Consider the following 13,527-nt stretch of genomic DNA (forward strand, 5'->3'; position numbering starts at 1 on the left):
ACATGGGCAATTCCCCGAGGCAAGGATCCGCTCTCCAACCAAACCATGAGGTGCAGCTTTTGCTCTCTCTGTGAACGAGGAGAAGCAAGCCTGTTCAGGAGGTCAGCTCCGAGCTGTTGACACTGCTCCCTGGTTGCCTGTAGTTCTGGGCAGAGCCTCATTATCACAGGGTCTGCTTGGATGAGAGTGGGCTTCGTTAGGAAGCAGCTGTCAGTGCTAAAGGGTGAAGGCAAAGGGAAGGAGCAGATAAAGTAGAGCCTACACTGAGGTCCGTTCACAGTGATGCTCAAGGGCCAGTTGGCTGTGGTACTGTAGCTTGCTTGTCTTTATGTGTGTGTGTACGTGTATTATTTTAGCTTGAATGTGTGTTCCTGCATGCAAGTGTCATGCTAATCCTGCAACTTGTACTGCAGTAGTTAAACTTCTTACAAGTCTTTTTGTCAGCGTTTGTCTGCTTAGGCTTGCATACAAAAAAGGGGGGGTTTGTGGACATGAATGCTTTTTTAAAATGTATAAAGTAAAAAAAAAAATTACATATTTTACGCAAACAATATAAGAAGCCCCTGGCATGAATATATAAATCACTCAAATACGCATCCATTACAGGGCTTAGGCACATTTTATCCTAAAGGAAAAAGCAGGAATTACCATTACTGTTGTGCCTCTAGTGGCTATATGTTTTCATTTCCATTTAAAACATTATTGCTTAATCGTGTCAGATTTTAAAACATCTCTATTTATGGAGAAGGATAATAATAATAAAGATAATGAATTATATAAGTGGATATATATAAGAGTGAAGCAAGGGCCAAGAAGGAAAAATAATTACATATACAGAAAGCTATTTTTTTAAGCATTATGAGAAAAAGATTAAATGTATAGTGGAAGCTTGCAGCATGTGTCAAGTTTCATGTCTGTCACACTCGATCACTGACCGGAGCTAATGAGATGCTACATGCTGCCTGAGTTTTGAGCTGGAAAACTGCTTTTCTGGTGCGCATTAAAATCTCAGGAATTCCAAAAATCTAGCATCTGGTGAAAAACAGAGCAACTCTCTTTGGCACAGCGGTCATTAACTTCTGGGATTTACTGAGATATGATACCCTGTTGAGAAAAAGTTTCCACACTGATGAGAACAGTTCCTCCGACTTTACCAATTTTCTGCCCAGCAGTAGAAACGCGGGTCAGGAAAAGAAACTGCGAATGTCTTTGTATTAGGGATTGTAATGGATATTGAATGATGACATACAGATGTCGCAAAAGAGATGTGCACTGCAGTGAAGTGACTAAAGGCACAGACCAGCAAGTTATAAAATAGCTGGAGCAACGAAGGAAAGTATAGACATGACTTAAAAGTTTCTCTTTTAATGGTGAATAATGCTGTATTTAAATCACCTATTTATTCAGTAGCAATTATTTTATTCTTACTTTTGCATCATTGACTTTTACGTTTTTATTAAGTCATTTTTGTCTGATCTCACCTGAAATTGATTGTTTAGTGCAGGGGTCTGCAACCTTTACAATTCCAAAGAGCCTTGTTCTGTCATCCCAGCTAAATAAAACTTGTTTAGAGCTGCAAATGTTAAGAAACCTTTTGAAATAAGAACTTACAATGTTTAATAATTAGGAAATTTGTTGACATTTTTGAAGAACCACATTTTTAGGTTTTATTTTTAGGTTTTAAAATAAAGAAAAACATGAAGTTTTTGCAAAGAGAATAGATAGACTTTCTTCTATGTAGACATTTGTGGAAAATAATGTTAAAAAAAAAGGCCACATTTTCCAATCACAAGATTTTTTTTTTCTATGAAAACATAAAAGTCCATGAATTATTCCACAAAAAAAAAAAAAAAAAAAAAAAAAAAAAGCTGGAAATCTGCATTTGTTATTGTAGCTATATTTAAAACATTAGTTAGTTCTTTAGCATTTTTAGCCACTTAAAGAGACATTGTGGAGGGTCCAGAGAGCTACTTGCAGCCTGTAACCCGCAGGTTGCAGGCTCCTGGTTTAATGGATCATTACAAACTGGATTGCATAATGCTGAATGCAATAATTCATCATTAAACAGTTTATGATGCTAGTGAATGCTGTCATGATTTCTTTCTCTACAGGAGAAAGATCAAAAGATGGATTTGCCTGTTACAGAGCAAGCTACACCACACAAACGTTGAATTTTCAAGGCTGACTGAATTGGGAACAGACAAGGAACTACTAAAGTTTGACTGTACTGATGTAAAAGGACAAAAATCACATTGTAATTAGAACTAGAAAGCAATGAAACCCTATCCTGTCAAAAAGTTAAGAGCATACGTTTAAATAAATCTTACCACGTATCCATGTTTCTTGCTAATTTATTAGCTGATGAGAAATTTTATTCCCTTCCTGTTTTATTTTTCTCATCTAAAGATGCTCACACATCAATGTAAAACATTAAATTGACATATTTACATAACAACAAAGAAAAATAAACAACAAACAAAATTAACATATAACAATTTGAGAAAAACGCCATTGATTGTTAGTGTCCTTTTTTTATCTTCTCACTGTGTGAAAACCAGGATTTTGTTCCACCTCTGAAACTGTTTCATGCTCTGATATTATTTGAGCTCTTTCCAGTCTGTTCCACAATTTCACTACACATATGGAAATACAAAATGGTTTTTAATGCTGGTTGGGCACAGAAATGTTTTTTTTATTTTTTATTTATTTATTTAAAAAAAAAACTGTCCTGTGCAGGACGGGTTTAAATTATCTCCATCTCTTAAAAAAATATTTTTGTATATTTTCTGGGGGCAGGCTGTGGATTTCAAAATTATGTGGCTTCTTATTTATCAGCTTCTTGAAATACCAGGCTGTTATAGATGCAGCTTTTAAATTTTGTTGGTGTTATCATAACCTCTCATTTTATTTTGTATATCTTTTGTATTTTATTAAAATGAATTATGGAACAGTGAATAGAAAAACCTATTCTCTGTGTCGACAGACAGTAGTTGTATGTGTGTTTGCATTCATGTTGTTAATTTACTTCAAGAACTTGAAAATCTTTTATTTTGACTGAATTTTAAAGACAGACCTCACTGTATGACAATATTTGGTTAAATGAGGCAGGGATTAGTTCAAAAACAAAACTACTTGTTTAATGGACAAGCTGAACACTACATCCTAAATGCATTCATTATAAATTTGAAGTTGTATTTAGTTAAGAGTAATACTGCAACTTTAAGTAAACTTTAAGTTAAGTTAATCCAGTAGTTTATATGTATTTTATTTATTTGATCAAATTGGTGACCTATATGGCAAGCCCACTTTGACTATAACTGGCCACAGGCATGACCAAATTTAATTTTAAGTATTATAGGTGTTTGTTTGTTTGTTTGTTTGTTTGTTGTTGGTTTTTTTTTAGTTTTTTTTTCCATAGTCCATGCATATACTTCAATAAAGCCGTCAAGCTTTTATGTTTGCAGTAAAACAACAATTTATATAGTTGCTTTGTATTTTTTGAAAGCTTCAGTTAAAAATTCAACTCAATCCAAATGAAAAATTAGTAAACAATGTGGTGTGGAATAAACATCAGGAATATTACCTTTGACTGTAGTGGCCTCTTATAATAAAAAAAGAAAAACAGAGCTGAACCAAATATAGAAGTCTTTGTCCTGACACATGAGTTGCCATAAAGTGATTTATTGTAATATATTCTATATATTTAGTTTTTTTTTGTTGTTGTTGTTGTTGTTGTTTAATTATAAATAATTCAGATTAGACCATGCAATGTCTTACCTTAACTTGGCCCTCAGGAAAACATGATCAATAGTATTAGTAGTAGCACCAATAGATTATTTTATTACAACATTACATTTATTATATATAAGAATATTCCTAAAAATAATAATTTGTTCTTGCAATAATCACATTTTCATATAAACTTAAAGGAAAGTGAAATAATTATCATGAAAACCAATGATAGATTTCAACTAACAGACTTAATGGATATATGTCTACTGTATTAGCCCACTAAAGTGCTTTACAAGGTAGTTTTCCTAATGTTGCAGCAGTTTACATTATGTTCAAGTAACTTTACATCTGTGGTCATCATTCAAATGCTGCCAAATTACAATTAACCCAGGGCCTCACCCAGTAACCAAAACTCAGTTCTGACTTGATTACATTTTGGCCAAGGTAATCCCTCAGAAGATAACAGCTGGTCTAGGAAACATTCACTAATGTAAGTCTGCAAGACCACTTGCTCAGTCACTGAACCACTGCTGCCCAATCGATGGGGATCTTTAATAGCAATTTCCAGGCACCCTGATGCTATTGATTTCAGTCGACAAACATTTCACTTTGATCATTATGATCCCAGGCTTGTAGCTCACTTCCTGGGGCTTCTTCTCATGAGAGGCTTACAATTGGTCTTCAAATGGCAATCTGGTGATGGCTGCCACATTGACTGTGTCCATCTACAGTAATGAGAGAAATTGAATTGCATCTGAGGATATGTGCACAAACAAGTTAACATTTATAAAAAATTGAGTGTTTAGTGGCTACTGTTTTTTTTGTTTTGTTTTGTTTGGATGTATCAAAAATTTTTCTCCTTGTCCTGCTGTGTATCAAAACTTGTTGCCAGCTTGAGAGAATTTTTTCGTTCCCTTCCTTTTTCTTTAAATTGGTTCATTAATTTCCCATGCACTCATTGGTAAGCCTTATTGTTCAGCAAACCAATATTATATGACAGGAGGAAGAACACAGAAGGAGCTCTGGAGACTAATTAGAATTCGTCAAACTCGAAAATGTGTTCGAAGTCTTGTTGTTGCCAACACATAGAAGCAATGACCTGGGGTCTCATTTAATGTTTCTGAGTATCTATTAATGTTCTTTGGTTGTGTATAGAGCTGCTGTAGGAGGGGCACAGGAGCAGGAACTGATGGATGAGAAACATTAAATGCCCGGCAGGCACAGAACTCTAATATAATGCAGTCGTGTGGCTTCCCCCCCTTTTTTTTTTCTTTTTTTGATGTACTTCATTACATTTCTCTTTGGTGGAATATGTTTCTGTTTAAATAATTTATTGTTCCTTTTCTTCCAAGTTTTTTTCCAAAAATCAATTGGTGGCTGTCTTCCTAGAGATAAGCATGTCTTATTAATGTTAGATCTTTATCATGCCAGGAGGTCTCCTAGCACTGCTGCTGAGTCTGCTGATAATTGACATTTTCTCGTGATGAGGGTATTTATCATTCTATCAATGTCCATAAGAAGCCTATAGTTAACTGTACTTATACAATGTTCTCAGAAAGAAGCTGGGACTTTGCGCCGTGTATCCAGTATGTCATACAGTATTCATGTTTCATTTGGTAGAAAAAGAAAGGGGAAAAAAAGTTTGTTTCTTAAGAGAGGACGGTGGGATTTCCATTGCAAAGCAAAACATTGAGCAGAATAATACATGCTGAATGTGGGCTTTTGAAAGGGTGATATGCACATAGTGACCTTTAAATCTTGCGTTTTAGTGGGGGTGGAATGATTTGGAAGGTGATTTTCAAACACTGAAGTACACAGATATGTGACCAATAATTCTCCTCCAGGGTACATTTGTTATGGGAATCCACTGTAACTGATGATAATAGTATACTGAAGGTAATATCATCTAAATAAAAATACTTTGCAGTTATATTACACAACTGAAAATATTTGCTTTAAATTATAGTATTCTGCGTTAATGTAATGCTGGAGATTTAGATGGTTCATAAAATTAATTTGTGCTGTAATCAAATGATCGTAAAACGGAAAGCATCCGTCATATGATCTCACTATGATTGAAAGATAAAGAGACAATTTTCAATAAGAGACAACAACTTACTCAGGCAGATTGTTTTAATGAAAAGTGTTATGGTAGCATTATTGTCAGCACAAAAAAGCAGGTGTAGCCCTGAGAGTAGACAAAAATATTAAGGGAAAAGAAAAACTGCTATTGCTAACCAAATTCAAGAAACATGAGAGCCAATAATTTTACAATGTTTTGCTATTATTGTCGGTCGCACATACTAAATGCAACACATCCATATAAAAAGCTAAGGAATTAGATTTGATATATTACTGAAATAAATCCTATCGGGGAAAATGCATTTTGAATGAGATCACTGTAACTGCATTTGACACACTTCATTTCATCCTCATCTGTCAACTTCAGTGCCAAATCATGGTAAATGTGAATGGCTTAATGGAGGGGATGTGACAACTTTTCAAGTTTGAATGCTGTCTGATTGACTATAGGTCACTTTATTTTAGTATGGAGCACAATAATGACTTTTTGTCTTATGGCTGTTGTATAATCAAATTGGGAAAATGCAATCAAAGTAAATTCACTTAGTGCAATGTATTGTAGCTCATATAGATGAAGTTTTGAAAATGATGGTATGTACAAAATTGTTATGAATTTTATGTACTTAAACTTGATGGTTTCTTTGCTATTTAACATAATCTTTACTCAAAACTTAATAAATTATAATTCTGCTTATGGGTAACATTAATCCATCCATCCATCCATCCATCCATCCATCCATCTATCCATCCATCCATTTTCTGTGGTTTGTCCAGTTGTAAGAGCTGAGGATAGAAGTCTGAGCTGAGATCTCAAGCATCACTACTGTCCCCTGCCACCTACTCCAACTCTTCCAGATGAGCACCAGTGTGCTCCCAACCCGGCCAAAAGATCTCTACAGTGGGTCCTCGGTCTGGTCTGAGATTACTTCCTGCATGTTTGAAACATCCACACTGGGAAAAATCTGGGAGGCAGCCTGGCCAGATAGTCAAACTACCACAACTGGTCCTTTTGAGGGCTAGGTAGTAGTGACTCTACTCTGAGCCCAAAGCTATGAAGCTCCTCACTCTGTGTTTCAGTCACCCTCTAAGGGAAAGTTATTTTATAGTTTTTTCATTTGAGAATTTTATTCTTTCAGTCACTAACTAATTTCATGATGAATGATTTATCAAATGATTTCATGACCATAAAAAAGGGTTAGAACATTGAAAAATGAGTAAATTGATAGCTTTGGCTCTCTCATCACAATAGTAGCCCAGTGCTTTATTCACCCCCCTTTTCTCCAAATGGCATTTGTGGTTTTATTTTTTTTTATTTTTATTTTTTTTAGTCATTTATAAACATACACTGCATTTCCAAAGATCAGAGAGAACAATAACTCAGAAAAGACTAAAAGAAAAGTTGTTGGAAGCATTCATCCCACTGTTTGGTTTATTTTACAGGCTGCATTCTGTAAGCATGGATATCCAAAACATGGTCCATGTTGCACATAAACGATTAAGACAACATTAGACATTGAGATACAGCCCATTCTTCACATTGCAGACAAATGTTGGAGGCCATAGACTAATGGCCCAGATCTGAGGCAAATCAGCAGGTCAACAGGAAGTGATCAATCACCATGTGTGAATGCTCCAAAGATGTGTTTTTGCAGCTAACAAGCACTAGGGATGTGTAATGATTTTCAAACAGGTATTTAATTGTAAGAATTGTAATACTTTATGTAAATATCATCTCTGTATAAGATTGTCTTGTTTTAACTAGCACTTGTAAAAAGTGTGAGGTGGTGTGAAATGTGATGCTAAGAAAGTATGAATGTAAGAAACATACAGAGTCAGACAAACTGCAAAAAGTTCTGTGAAGAGTCTTTTCAAGAAAGTAAACAAAAATTAGGTCCAGTACAACCTCTATCAGGTAGAGCTGATCATATCGTGACCCCACCATAACAATGCACAGTGATTTGAGAGTGAAGAATGCCTCATATGTTTCCAGCATGCAATATCATAACAAACACAAGAGAGAGAGGCTAGAGAGAAACACCACAAGTACTCTTCACCTACCAAGTGAGCAGAACTGAGTGAATCACCATGAGCTACTTGTATCTTACTGTAACATTAATGATGAGATGGAGACCTGTCTGCATGACAGCTGGAACTGCTGGATAAAGATCGATGACATGAGATGTGGATTAGGTGTGGCCAAAAATCTTTCAACGTTTCGGCTCCTGCTGCAAATCAACCATGCAGTGTGAGCTCCACGAGGATTTCAAAACTCCAGAGAAGCATGCTGTGCAGTGTGGATACATTGTTCCAGCAATGTTTAAGATCTTGTAGTCTGAACTCTGTTTTACATGGACCTGCAGACATTGTTTAAGCCTGGATGTTCAGTGGGTAAAAAAGTGACAATATAAAAGTCTGATGCAACAGACTATAAAACTTCTGAAGTTTGAGTTATTTTGGATGAATTAGCTTCTCCTTGTTCTAAAAAACGTTCTGATTTTACTCAGGCATGTTTTTAAGACTGTTTCATGAAATTGCTGTACTTTTCTTAAATGTTTGTCTTTGTGTATCTGAGGAGTTTGCTGTGGTAAAAGCATCTAATTCCTTATCTTTTATCTTCTGCCAGGCAGTTGTGATCATCATGATGACGTGCTTACATTTCTAACCCCTTAATCATGTGTAAGGGGCTGAAAAGGGGTTGTTTTTCTGTTCCTGACATACAAAATTTAGATTACAGACCCTTAATGTAAGACTTCATTAGCAGTGTACTCATTTAACCCCACATATACACCTCTGCAGTGAATCAACAATGCCAGTTCTCTTCTGTCTGTCATAGGCACCACAATTTATGCTGACATTAAAGCTTTATTACATAATATAAATCTATTGTAAATTTTTTTAAAAAAAGACCCAGCTAGCTACATACACATAGATCACACTCAACATCTGGCCTTCATTGGCCTAATTATTGCAAGTAATGAGATGCTAATTTCAACACTCATACTGCACGCTTCAGTGGCCAGATTCATGTGAAACATAACTTTGTGACTGAACTAATAAATAAAACATCTTACCAGTGGTAAACATTAAGCAACTGAAGGAAAGAAGACTAAATCCCAAGGACTATGGGGTTCAGTGATTAACAGTTCTTTTACATAATCATGCTTGGGCCAGAAAGATAGCTTCTCTTGCTCCACTATTAACTGGTTTGTGAGGAAAGTGATGGGCTGTTTCATTAGCTCAGAAGTAATTAATGTACAATATTTAGTGGTCTCTCATCAATTATAAGGGCCAGTGATCTTGCATCTTTGATTATGTAATTACAAAATATATTTAAAAGCACTCAGATGGTAATGCTATAAAGTTATTTTATTGTATTAACAAGAACTACAGTACAACGAAATAGATTTTGCTCAATATTACCTTGTCTGACTTCGACATCAGTTATGGCGCATCTGAATTTGTTTACTGTGTTCATTTGGTTGTGATATCTTTGGCTTGTGTCTCTATGGAGACGATTCATCACTAAAAGGTAAAGGGGTCAACCAGCAAATTACTGTATATCAACACGTTTTACTATAAATATTACTAAGATCAAGCCCAGAAAAACGTTGTCTTTTTCATGCAAATCCGCAACACAAAATCCTGAAAACCATTTGTTTATTTATTTTCTCATGGAGAAAGTTTTCTAGCAAGGTACTTCATACCTGGAACAAACTTAGCTGTAGAAAAGAAGACATTATGGCCTTCAGCCTAAATGTACAATGAGCAAAGCTGTTTATAATGTTTTGGCAAAAAAGATGTTACAATTTACAACATTTCTTCTACTGTAGTTTTCATGCCGTTGAAAGAATATGAAATAAGAACACAGCATCTGTTGTTGCTGCACAGATGAAATACATTTCTAAAACGATGATCACTCAAGTCAAATTATTCAATTTTTCCACCTGTTTTTTTTTTTTTTTTTTTTTTTTTTTTTTTGGTAAAACTGTTTTATACTTGCAAAGTTGTTCTCTGGTAATCACTCAAATTAAAGACTGGCTGTCAAACAGTTTCTGGCACACCAAACATATGGCAAGAACAAGCAGTGATGAAAGCTGTATGTTAAAAATATAGATGTGGGAGCAAACCAGAGTACCCAGCGCAAACACACAAGCGCTGCACAGAAAGGTCACTGTTCGAACCTTCCCCCAGCCCAGTTTAAAACCAGCAACCTTCTTGCTGTGAGACCGCAATGCTAACCACCACACCCCCATGCAGCACCCTGCACCACACTGCACTATAACAAAGCTGAAAATCTACACTTTTTTTTGTACTTGTTTTGAAAAAAGAGATTTTGAATTTAAATGTTTTAACATCTTACACAGTTTTGGTTTATTTATTCTATGCACAAGTGCACAAGTTCCTGGCACACTAGCAACAAATCTAGTGACTTTTTCTGGTGCAGTTGGGGACTTTTGGAGACTGACATGAAAGCACGTAACGTTTACTTCTTTTCAACAAGACACGGGCGCTGCTGCAGACCCCTGCCCCGCCCAAAAGCGCTCAGAGCTGCAGTCGGAGCAGCAGATGTTTACCTCTGCTAGTATGAAGTGAAGACAGAAAATGTAACATACAAAGTTGAGCGCCATGACTTACTGTCATATATTAATGCCTATTAATGAAGAGTGTGGACAAAAACATTTTAAAGGTAAAAAGTACTGTAGCATGTTCAAGACTCTTAATTAGAGAACAGTTAAGTACTTAAAATGACACTTTAACTTTAGGTGTCTTCAGTTTTGGCCAGGGATATTTCTTTTTCTACTATATTGAACTGAAATGTAATTTAATGCATTTTTTCAGACATTACTAGAGCTTGAGTTTACAAGCTCTATAATCCATTTAAATTATAAAAATGTTGCTTTTGGGGACAAATAACTAAAATGTGATCAATCTAGATTAATTAATTAATTAGCAGCCTCTAATTACTTTGATTATTTTTTACATTTAGTCCCATCCCTAAAATATAAACTCCCTCTCTCTCTCTCTCTCTCTCTCTATATATATATATATATATATATATGTATATATATATACAGAGATCTGAGTTGCAAGTTAAATCCCTGGTTGAGCGGTACAGTTATAATTAAGTTATAACTTAGTAATTAAAGTTTTTCTATGAATAGTTTTTCATAAAGCAATGCATCCAAAGGACAACTGTAGAGCATTTTATGAAAATCAAACTAGTCTTTGACTCATGAATTATTTCCCTGAGTTACTAAGTCTTTGGCACTTGATCTCTTGCTCTGTCAAGAAATGGAATTTGAATTGATGTGACTAATGTAAAACAAGGCCAGCTGTCAAATGTAAGCCAGTCACTGCTCGTGCACTTTTGCACCCTCCATTTCCAAGGCATAATGATGCATAGCTATTTCATTTAAGCCCAGTCTAGAGCCTACATATGGAAAAGGTGTCAGTTGCAGCGAAGAAAATTATGCAGTCCACTAGTTCCCTGTCTAGCGTGGCATCTTAGTTGCCCAGTGCTTTCCCTGAAGAAGAGATGACATGTTTATGAGTTATTCCCATGATGGGTACCAGCACCTAGGAATACAGATTTATCCTTTACCCCTGACTGGCACACTGAGGAAACTCTTTTTGTGAATAACTGAATAAAAAGATTTATGAAATATTCTTTTTGCCAAACTGATTATCCAAGCAGCCAAAGAGCTTAATAATAATGCAAAGGGTATAATTTGACACTGAGGAAGTATAATCGCCCACTCACAATTCATACAAAGGAATTAACCTTGAGGGTTTGATCATTTCTAACACTTTTTCATCAGTATGGGTTGTGGAATAATGTGAGATGGATGCAAAAGATTATAAATGAATCATAACATACCACTTATTTTTTAAGCAGATGTACAGTTTGAATGTTAAGTGTTTGGAAAGCTTACAAAGTATTCTGTCTTGTTTGATTGAGAAAAATGACCTCAAGGGCCATTTCTCCTAAGTGATTATTATACAGCTCACAAGTTCTAAATGATCCTGTTTCCTTTTCAATGAGTAACATGTTAAACATCATTATTGGTATTTGCTATACTAGGCACCGATGATTATAAACCTTCTTAAAACTTTACTTACAAAACAGTTATTAAGCAAATACAATATTGTAAAAATGTTAAGCAATAAATGTGAACTAACAAAGTCTTATCCATAGATTGTCTTTGAGCATTTCAGTTGAAAGACTTTGTATATTCTACAGACTTGCATGAATCACCATGGCTTTTGAAAAGAAGAGGAAAATAACCTGTTATAATTTGTCCCCCCAGTCGTGTGGAGATACTGCTGTGGTGTTCCTCTATTTGTCACTGTCAGCCTCCAGACTAAGGATATGAGAAGGCGGCAGAAAGAATGGGAGCGATGTGGGGGTGCAGTTGTGGTGAGACGAAGGGGAGTGTGAAGAAAATGCTGAAGTATGTGATTAAGAATAATGAGTAAAAAATTGCATAAAGCCTTCTCCCAAATCACATATCAACTCTACGCCTGGCATTATCCCTGAAGCATCTCATCAGTCCTGGACCAAGTCCCCATCGTTTCTGCTAGCACACGTGCGCCCACCCACTCACACACATACACAACCATCTCAGTCCATTAGCAGCCAACATATGAGCCAACAACGCTCTTTTTCTTTATTTTCCTCCCACTTCCTCTGTAGCTACCTTTTCTCCATGGGTCTATGTTATCTTGGGTAGTGAATGCAATGGCAGGAACCTTGCTTGTCAAGCCTCATATCAATACGGTGGTCCTCTGCCCCTTCACCACTCCAGCAAGCACAGCAAGGCCTGCCAGTTATCTTCAAACCACTGTTTGGAGAGGTATCTCTATCAGAACAGTGGGGAAACATCCAATGCATATCAATTGAAAGACTTTGATTTTTATTTGTTCTGCATTTGCTCTGTCTTCAAATGGTACACAGAAATGACAGTGAGGTCCACTGTATAAACTGTCAAACTGCTTGAATCTTGGTGGACTTTAGAAAAAAAAACAGTCTGCAAATGTTGATATATGTATATATAGTATAAATTTCTATTTCTCTCTCCTGTCCTAGCCTTGTTATGAAACCTATTAACTATGTCCAGCTGTTTAAGGTCATATTTCAGCAAACATTAAGTATGTCTTCGAGTACTTTGACTTGAACATTAAATCAAAGAAGTGGCTCATAAAATTATGTCAGTAAACATTTACATGAAAATTAACTTTCATGGCATTGGCCAGAGGCCTCCAGTGCTGCTCTTAATCCCCAGCTATGACCCAGCTACAGTATGCATACTGGTATTCTCAGGAATTTTAGGTAAACTTACACTAACGCTGCCATGAAAATGACAGCTTTATTATTCAACACATGTAGGCTGTTTATGTTGACACGCTTTAACATTCTACATCATTTATGATGGCGTCTCCGAACACAAAGCAAGTTCCTCTCCCTAAAGTATTCAAGCAGTTGCTCACTGCTGATTTGAACTTTACCAAAACAATAAGCTACAGGGCTGTTCATCATTGCAAATGTGCAACAAAACCTGCATGCTTTAACACGCATGGTTTAGATGCTGAAGTCCCTACATCATGTTTGAACATGCATTTATTCAGTCAGTCTCTTGTGTCTGACCGACACTAACGCAGTAGTTCAGGAATCATCAGCTGTACCAGAAAGTGCTCCTCCACTGATGAACGGAG

Source organism: Melanotaenia boesemani, chromosome 14 (assembly GCF_017639745.1).
Source record: "Melanotaenia boesemani isolate fMelBoe1 chromosome 14, fMelBoe1.pri, whole genome shotgun sequence".
Classification (NCBI taxonomy): domain Eukaryota; kingdom Metazoa; phylum Chordata; class Actinopteri; order Atheriniformes; family Melanotaeniidae; genus Melanotaenia; species Melanotaenia boesemani.